Below are 7,879 nucleotides of genomic sequence, written 5' to 3' on the forward strand. Positions count from 1 at the left end.
TCGTGTAATCTGTGAGAGTGTCTCTTGGATATAAACCTGGGATTTTGTTGAATTGTAAGGTATGAATCTTCAACTTTACTAGATAGAAATTTCTAATTTATACCTCAAATGGTAATAGATATAATTAATAGCATCTTAATCATATTAAGTTTTTCTCTGAACCTAGTGTGTCTCTCAATTTAGTCTTTTATGCTTTTAAATAAATTTGTATGATTTTTAATTAATAATCTAATGCATCTTTTGTTAGATTTCTTTCTAAGAAGTACTTTTAAAATTATATATTTTACCAAGTAGGTACTAGACTTATCAGGGGGATCACTTTGTAAATTATATAAATGTCTAATAACTGTACACTTGAAACAAAGTATTGAATGTCAACTCTAATTGAAAAATTAAAATTAAATAAAATTACACATTCTATTTTATTATTATTGGTATATAGGAATGCAATTGACTTTATATTGACCTTATATCCAGAAATCTTGTTGAATTTTCTTATTCTAATAGTTTATAGATTATCTTAGATATTTCTATGTAAGACAGTCCTGTTACTTGGGAATGTTAACGGTATTACTTCTTCCTTTCCAATGCTTCCTTTTAAAAAAAAATTGCACTTAGGACATCTGGTACAGTGTTTAACACTTCTCTTGTTACTGACATGAAATCTTAGCATCTCACTGATAATAATATGTTTGCAGTAGCTTTTTGGAAGACACCATGCCTGGTTAAGGAGGTTCCTTTCTGTGGTGGAAATTGTGGATAGACTTGCACAATCTCAGTTTCATGTGCCTCTCATAGTGCTGAAACTGGAAAGCTGAACCTCTGCATTTTCTCAGATTCCTTCATAGTTAGGTTCTCTGATATGAATTAGTGTCCCTTAATCAGTGAGTCTTGAATTTGAAATTGTGAATCATAGCAGACATGGTGGGCCAGCGATGGTAGTACAGTTTTCCCTTTAAAAAACAAACAAACAAACAAAACCCAGGAGCTTCTTAATTGTCAGAAACACATACCCAACTCTGCAGTGAGGTTTTAGGAACTGTTCCATTTTGGTTGTCTGAAGCTTGTTCTCCAGCAGATTCCCCGGAAGGTCTCGTGGGAACAGAATTCCCTGGGTTTTGATAACAGTTTGTGCCCTTTAGTTTCTGAACTTGTTGAAGGAGTCTTTTGTTTTGTTTTAACAAATCCATATGTTTGTTTGCTTGTTTGTTTGTTTGTTTGTTTGTTTAAGTTTAAATCCTTGAGGGGTACAGCATTACACAGATCTTGTGTCCAATGGTCTTAGCAGGAAAGTTGCTTCGGAATCTGGCATGAACCATGCCACTGTTTCCACAAGCATGAGTCACCTTTCCCCAGATAACTCTGGTTTTGTTCAGTTTGCCACCAGGAGCTACTGTATTGTTCTTTGCTTTGTACACATAAGCACATCTCTTGCATACATATCAGTTTTATGTCGAGCATAAGCACCTTCAATTTTAAGAAGAGCTGTGTGCTTGCTCCCTCTGGTTCCAGAGACCCCGCTGATAGCCAGCAAAAATGGCCTTGGACCTGTTCCAGAAGGATGCCACAGGCTGCAAAATGGCTTAAAGAGGAAAGCAAGTAGGAGACTTTTTTTTTTTTTGAGTAAGAGTTTTGATTCAAATCATTTTTCTGACTTTACAGAGCTCCTTCTCCTATTACTTTTGAATATATATACACATACATACATATACATATATATATGTATGTAAAACAGAGTGGCTTACTTTCTGAGATTTCTTGGTTTTGTTTTCCTCTTTCACTTTATTTGAACCTTCACTTTTCTTTGCCTCTGTTGTCTCTATCCTGCTCAAGTTTTATTCTGTTTCCTGCATTTCCTCCCCAGCATAGGATCTTGTCCTGGAATGGAAGCTTGGAGGGTAGGTTTTGAGAGTTCACAGAGGTTAAACTACTTCAGCCCTTTTCACCCTTTCCATGGGCCCCTTTTACTCACCCACTGTTTAAGTGGGCAAACCCAACCCAGTTTCAACTGCTAGTCTCAGACTGGCCTGCCAGGCTTTGCAGTGAATATCCATTGGCTATTTTGGGTTCTCCAATACTCAGGTGCTTCAGATGCCCCATTGCTTCTCTGCTTCTTTTCATGTAGATGCTTATACCTCTCAGGTCTGATGGCTCTTGATGATTTGTCCTCACTCACTTGTACTTTAGGATTTGTGGGTTACCTTTTCACCTAGTTTTAAGAATTGTACATGCTTTTCTTTTTTCCTTTGGTTGTTACTTGTTTGTTTTGTTCGATTTGTTATCTAGTTCGTTTTCATTTGGAGATTTGGAAAGATCTAGAAAATTTGCTTCCACAGCCACAATCATCTTTCTAGAATTTCCCACCATTAACTTTTTGTCATGTACACTTCACTAAGGCTAGAATCATTATCTCTGCCCTCCTCCTGAGTAGAAGGTATTTTTGCTCCTTTCTTACCCATTATTGTTATTTTCTATTTCAGAGAGTTATCTTTTTTTATCCCTCAGAGTAGTGGTTGTTTTATTTTATAAATTCAATATGTGTTTAGGTTTGAAATAGGTTGCTCATCATTCCATTTTGTATCCTACTCCTAGGTTTAATTACTTTATTTCTGAAAAACCTTAGTTCTTTTAGTCAAGGTCTACTAGTTGTAAATTCTTTTAGGGTTTGCTTCGGATGTCTTAATTTTGTCCATACCTTGTATGGTATTTTGGCTGGCTGTAGATTATTATTTCTTTCATTATTTTGAAGAAATTTTCTTACTGTCTTCTGACTTACTGTTGAGAAGTCTATATAGTCAATCTGATTATTGCTTCTTTGAAGATAATCTGTCTTTTCTTTGGTTACTTTTAAGATCTCTTTGTTTTCAATGTTCCTCAGTTTCATTATGGTTTGTCCTGATGTGGAGTTTTAAACTCTTGCCTGAGATTTTGTCTGCTTCCTGAAAATGAGGATTCATGCCTTCCTTTGAAGAACTCTCAGCTATCAGTTCTTTAATTGTTTCTTCCATTATTATTATTTTCTTCTTTTAGAGCCTCTATTACACATATATTGGGCTTTCTTAATCTCTTTTCTGTATCTCTTAAACTTTTCAAATTTTCTGTCACTTCACCTCTATACTGCCTTCTCAGTAATTTTCTCAGATCTCTTTTCTAGTTTATTAATTATCTCTTCTGCTGTGTCTTCTCTGCTGTTAAATAACCAATTGTGTTTTTAATTTCAATGACTATAATTTTCTCTTTCTAGAAGTTCTATTTGGTCCATTTCCATATTGACCCACTCTGTTTTCATAAAGATATTTTCTTATATTTTCAGTCTTTTATGTTTTATTTTTAAACAGTTTTAATAGTTTTTATCCAATAGTTCTATTATTCGAAGTTTTTTTGAAGTTTTTGTTGCCTAATACTTCTGTTTGTTTGCTCTCTTCGTCATAGTAGATTGTTTCCTTGTGTGTGTTTTAATTTCTTTATTGTTAGCATATCTTTAGCACGGTTTACTTAATTTGGGGCAGTGTAACGTGATGGTTTATCTATACTGAAAGGTCTTATATTAGCCTCTGCATAGATATTTCTGTCTCTAAGATACCTTTTATGCTACTTTTGCCGTTTAAGAATTCCTAGACTTGAGCAATAAAAATTAATTTAAAAAAATATTCAAATTTAGATGGGAGAAGACTCATGGTTATGAATTTCAGGTGAAAAAATGTTTTCTGCTCGGAGCCCAAGATGAGTCAGGCTTTGCTCTTGTTTCCCTATGCTGCTGAGTAGATGTTTTTAGTTAACTTAGAAGAAGTACCCCTTGGTGGTCCTGTAACTGTGGTATTCTTATTTCTCATACTACTCCTCATACAGACCCAATGTCTTCCATCTTTTTCCAGTTTGTGAGTGAACCCCCCGGTTTCTAGATTACTGAACCTGGTCCAGGATGCACAGCATCTGCTGATGCTCTTAACTTTCTGGTTCGCAGTTTTCTGTATTCAACCCCCAAGGATTTTTTTTTTTTTTAACTTTCTTGTGAGCTCAACTACACCTTAAAAAAATTCATTTGAAATATGTTCTCTAGTATTTTAAAATAGCTTTTTAGCAGGGAGGTTTTCAGATGATCTAATCAGCCATGTTACCAAAAACAGATGTCCCATGCATAAAATTTTAACTTGCAGAGACTCTAGTTAGTAATTGCTTTTTTGAACAGAGGACTAACTCCACATTCTTAGAGGGTGAGTGGAGAGTGGAAGGGGTTGGGAGAATGGGGGGAGGTGGGAAGGGCATGGTGAAGAGAAGAGTTGTAAGGGAGCATTCTCTTCCCAGGTGCCTTCATCTACATTTGGACTCTTACTACCTCAACTGTGCTCCATGGCCCAGCAGTTTCAGCATCACCTGGGAGCTGTTAGAAGTGCAGTCTCAGGCCCCACCGCACTGACCGAGACTCTGCATTTTAATAAAATTCCCAGGTGATTTATACGCACATAAAAATTTGACCTGATTTAGACTGTATCTGATGTAACTACCTTCCATAAAATAACTTAATTTTAGGCTAAAGCTCTTCCTCCACTCTCGTCACCGCTTCTCTAGCTTAGTCTTTTTTCTCCAGTTAATTTTTAAGCATTTTTAAGCACCTTCCTGAAATGGCTTTTGTACTGAAGTTTTTGAGAACAGTTCCTATTGGTGATATACTGAGGGACTGTTGATATGACATTTTCATATTGAATATGATAGCAAAGTCTTATTTAACTCTAGAGAAAAGCCATTATGAAATTCTCAGGGCATTTGCTTTCTAGTCAACTCTTCAGGGTAGAGAACTTAGAAACTGAGGCATTCTGTATAGAGAGCTTTAGACTTGCCTATTTTTCACTGGAGTGTTTGCTCTGCACAAGAACATCCTATTTCCCAATACCCTAACAGTGCATGGGGATTCTCCTTTCTCTACAACCTCACCAACACCTATTATCTCTTGTCTTTTTGATGATAGCCATTCTAACAGGTGTGAGGTGATATACCCTTGTTTTGATTTGCATTTCTCTTATGAGATTTACATTATGTTCTTGGAATACTGAGTGTCCATAGAATCCTAGCTCTGTGTGTGTGTGTGTGTGTGTGTGTGTGTGTGTGTGTGTGTGTTAGAAAGCTGGAAACTCAAGAACATGGCCATATGAAGACAAATGCCTTTTGTCTGCCATTAAAATCTCTTGTCAATTGTAGTACATGACTACCTATGTCAGAATAAGAAATTCACTCCTTTGAAGTGAATTTGTACAAAATTCCTATATTTCTGGAGTTGACCACTTCGACGTGCAATTCCAAATATTTGACTCATTTCCCTTTGGATTTGATTTGTCTTCTCAACCTCCCCGCTAGAGAAGAGAGTAAGATGTGAGAGCCAGGCTAAGGACCATTCGATTGAGAAGGGTACTGCTAGATATTACCTGGGCTACACAGATGTGTAGGATCCAGACTGTGTCTTCAAGAAGGCCTGGGACATATCTGTAATCTTCAGGGAAGAAGGAGGAAGAGGTGGTGGCACAAAAAGCAAGTTTTAAAGTTAGAATTTTTCATTGGAATCTTGCTTCCGTGCATATCTTTGGCAAGCCTTACTTCTTTGAACCTCACATTTCTCAATTATAAAATGGAGGTCTCTGCTTCACCAGTTGTATGGATCAAAGGAGACGCCATGGCATTACTTTTCGTCTATAAAAGGCCATACAGATATTAGTTGATATTCTCTGGAGAGTGTATCAGGCTTCTCATGAAATCCCAGGAAGCATCAGAACACGCTGGGAGTGGCCTCTGAATGCCCTTAGACTCTCTTGGAGGCATGAGCTCAGTTTAGGGAGGGTCTGAAGGAGAGTGCTAGTCCCCTTTGTCTTGTTTTTGGCCTCCCTATGCTGCTCCTGGCCCCAGATGAGGAAGCTACGCAGGATGTGGTCCTTGGCCTTCATTGCAGCTCCCTCGGAGCGTGCAGGAAAGCCCTACTGGGCAAGGAGAAGATGTGAGGGGTCACAGCCCCTGATGTCATTCTGCGGCTTCATACAAGTCATGGGATTCCCAAGGCATGCTGGGCAGTGTAGTAGGTGTGGGAGTACAGTACGAACAAACATGGAGTTTATAAGTTCAATGAGAAGTCTGCTAGGCCTTCTCACTGAGTATGGTCCAGTGTATGTCCAGTACTGTCCAGTAGAATTTCCTGTAATGATGGAAACATTTATGCATCTGTGCTGTGTAATTCACTAGCTGCTAGACACGTGTTGGGCTCTCAAAAAGTGGCTATCTGACTAAGGGACTAAATTTTAAATTTTATTTAATTTTAATCAAATAATCACAGTGCTGGAAACATTCTGAGAAAGTTAGAAGGGCACCCAGGCAGGCCAAAGACTTGACTTCCCTTCTTAAGTAAGCTCTGTGAGACTCAGAAGACCTGGTTCCGGCTCTGCCTCCTATGTGTGTGGATTATTTATTATGGCACTTGGCCTCCTCTCTGTTTACTTCCTGATCTGTAAAATGGGAACAGAGGAGGATTGGATTAAATTCTTTCCACTGCTAAATTCTCGACTCTATTATGATTTGTCTTCTATTTGTTTAAATATTACTACACCTAGTAATATTTAATAATATTGGGTTTGTTTCAAATTATATACTGCGGCTGTGTAATTGGATATGTGAAAGTTGCTGCCCACATGCTCTCTCAGGGAAAATTTTCTCAAGTTTCTGAATGTGGACTTGAGTTTGATAAAAAATATTCTTTCCTGCTTCTACTTTAATTTGTTTATGCCAGACCATCTTTACTAAACGATTTTTTTTACTACCAATATTGAAATATTCCCCATATTACCCCCAGTCTCTAAAATGTGTGGAAGTGGGTTTTGACTGGGATTTGAGTCGGGAAAACATGCGAGCGAGAGGAGAGAGCATTTGTTGGATCAGCTGGTAAGTGATGTTTCTCGAGTAGCATACTCATAAATTTGAACATATACAGGATTGGCCATGACACAGCCCAAGAACAGCTTGTAACTCTGATTTGGAATGTCATATTTTACTGTTACTTAATTAAATCTGAGAGCAGTGGTTGGGGAAATGGGTTTGGTAAATATTGCTCTGAAGCTTTAAAATTTCAACAGAAAACAGATGCCAAGTGTTTTCATTATTATCGATGTTCAAAGTTATTGGAATAAAACACAAATCTAGCCCTTCGCACAGCAAAATGCCAGCAGCGGTGTGGGGAAGGAGGTGGCGGGGGTGGGGGTAGGGAGAGGGGGAAGAAAAATGAATTTGTAAAGTTCGAATGAAGAATAAGTTGGCTGGAAGACCTTCATTTTTGCAAAGGAGGCCTAAAAATGAAATATTTATCAGCAGAGGGATATAGAAACACAATTACAATTTAATGTGAGTCACAGCACTGTGTCGTTCAACCAGGGAACAAAATGACTTAGAGGCAGAATAAAATTACTTCATTTGTGTCTCTTAAGAACATGATGTTCTGTTGGTCTGCTCATGTCCTTGGGTTAAATGGCCAAATGCCTATTCTTATTCCTCAAGGTGGTCAGTGCCTTTATACTGGCCATTTGTCTGGGGTTGCTTTTCATATAATAATAATAAGTTTATTAAGTGTCAGGCACTGTGTTTTATGTTTTACCTGCATCATCTCATTTAATCTTCACATTTTCTATAGGGTAAGTCTCATCCCTATTTTATAGATGAGGAAATTGAAGCATAGAGAAATCTGGCAACTTACCCAAAGTCTAGGCATCTGGTATACTGAGTGTCACAGCCTAGGTTTGAATCCATGCCCTCCGATGCAGAGCCCAGCTCTTAGTCACTTGCCCTCTCCTCCTAGTAAGTTGGGCTGGGAGCTCACCTTCTCTTGAAAGCCCATGTAACTGCTCTGGCC

At 37.9% G+C, this 7,879-nt stretch overlaps 1 pseudogene; it reads right to left on the reverse strand.

Annotated features, from left to right (window-relative positions):
• Nucleotides 1–1,232: 1,232 nt before the first annotated feature.
• Nucleotides 1,233–3,008, reverse strand: LOC105289867 (annotated as a pseudogene).
• Between the last annotated feature and the right edge of the window lie 4,871 nt (nucleotides 3,009–7,879).

Source organism: Pteropus vampyrus, unplaced genomic scaffold (assembly GCF_000151845.1).
Source record: "Pteropus vampyrus isolate Shadow unplaced genomic scaffold, Pvam_2.0 Scaffold29, whole genome shotgun sequence".
Classification (NCBI taxonomy): Eukaryota; Metazoa; Chordata; class Mammalia; order Chiroptera; family Pteropodidae; genus Pteropus; species Pteropus vampyrus.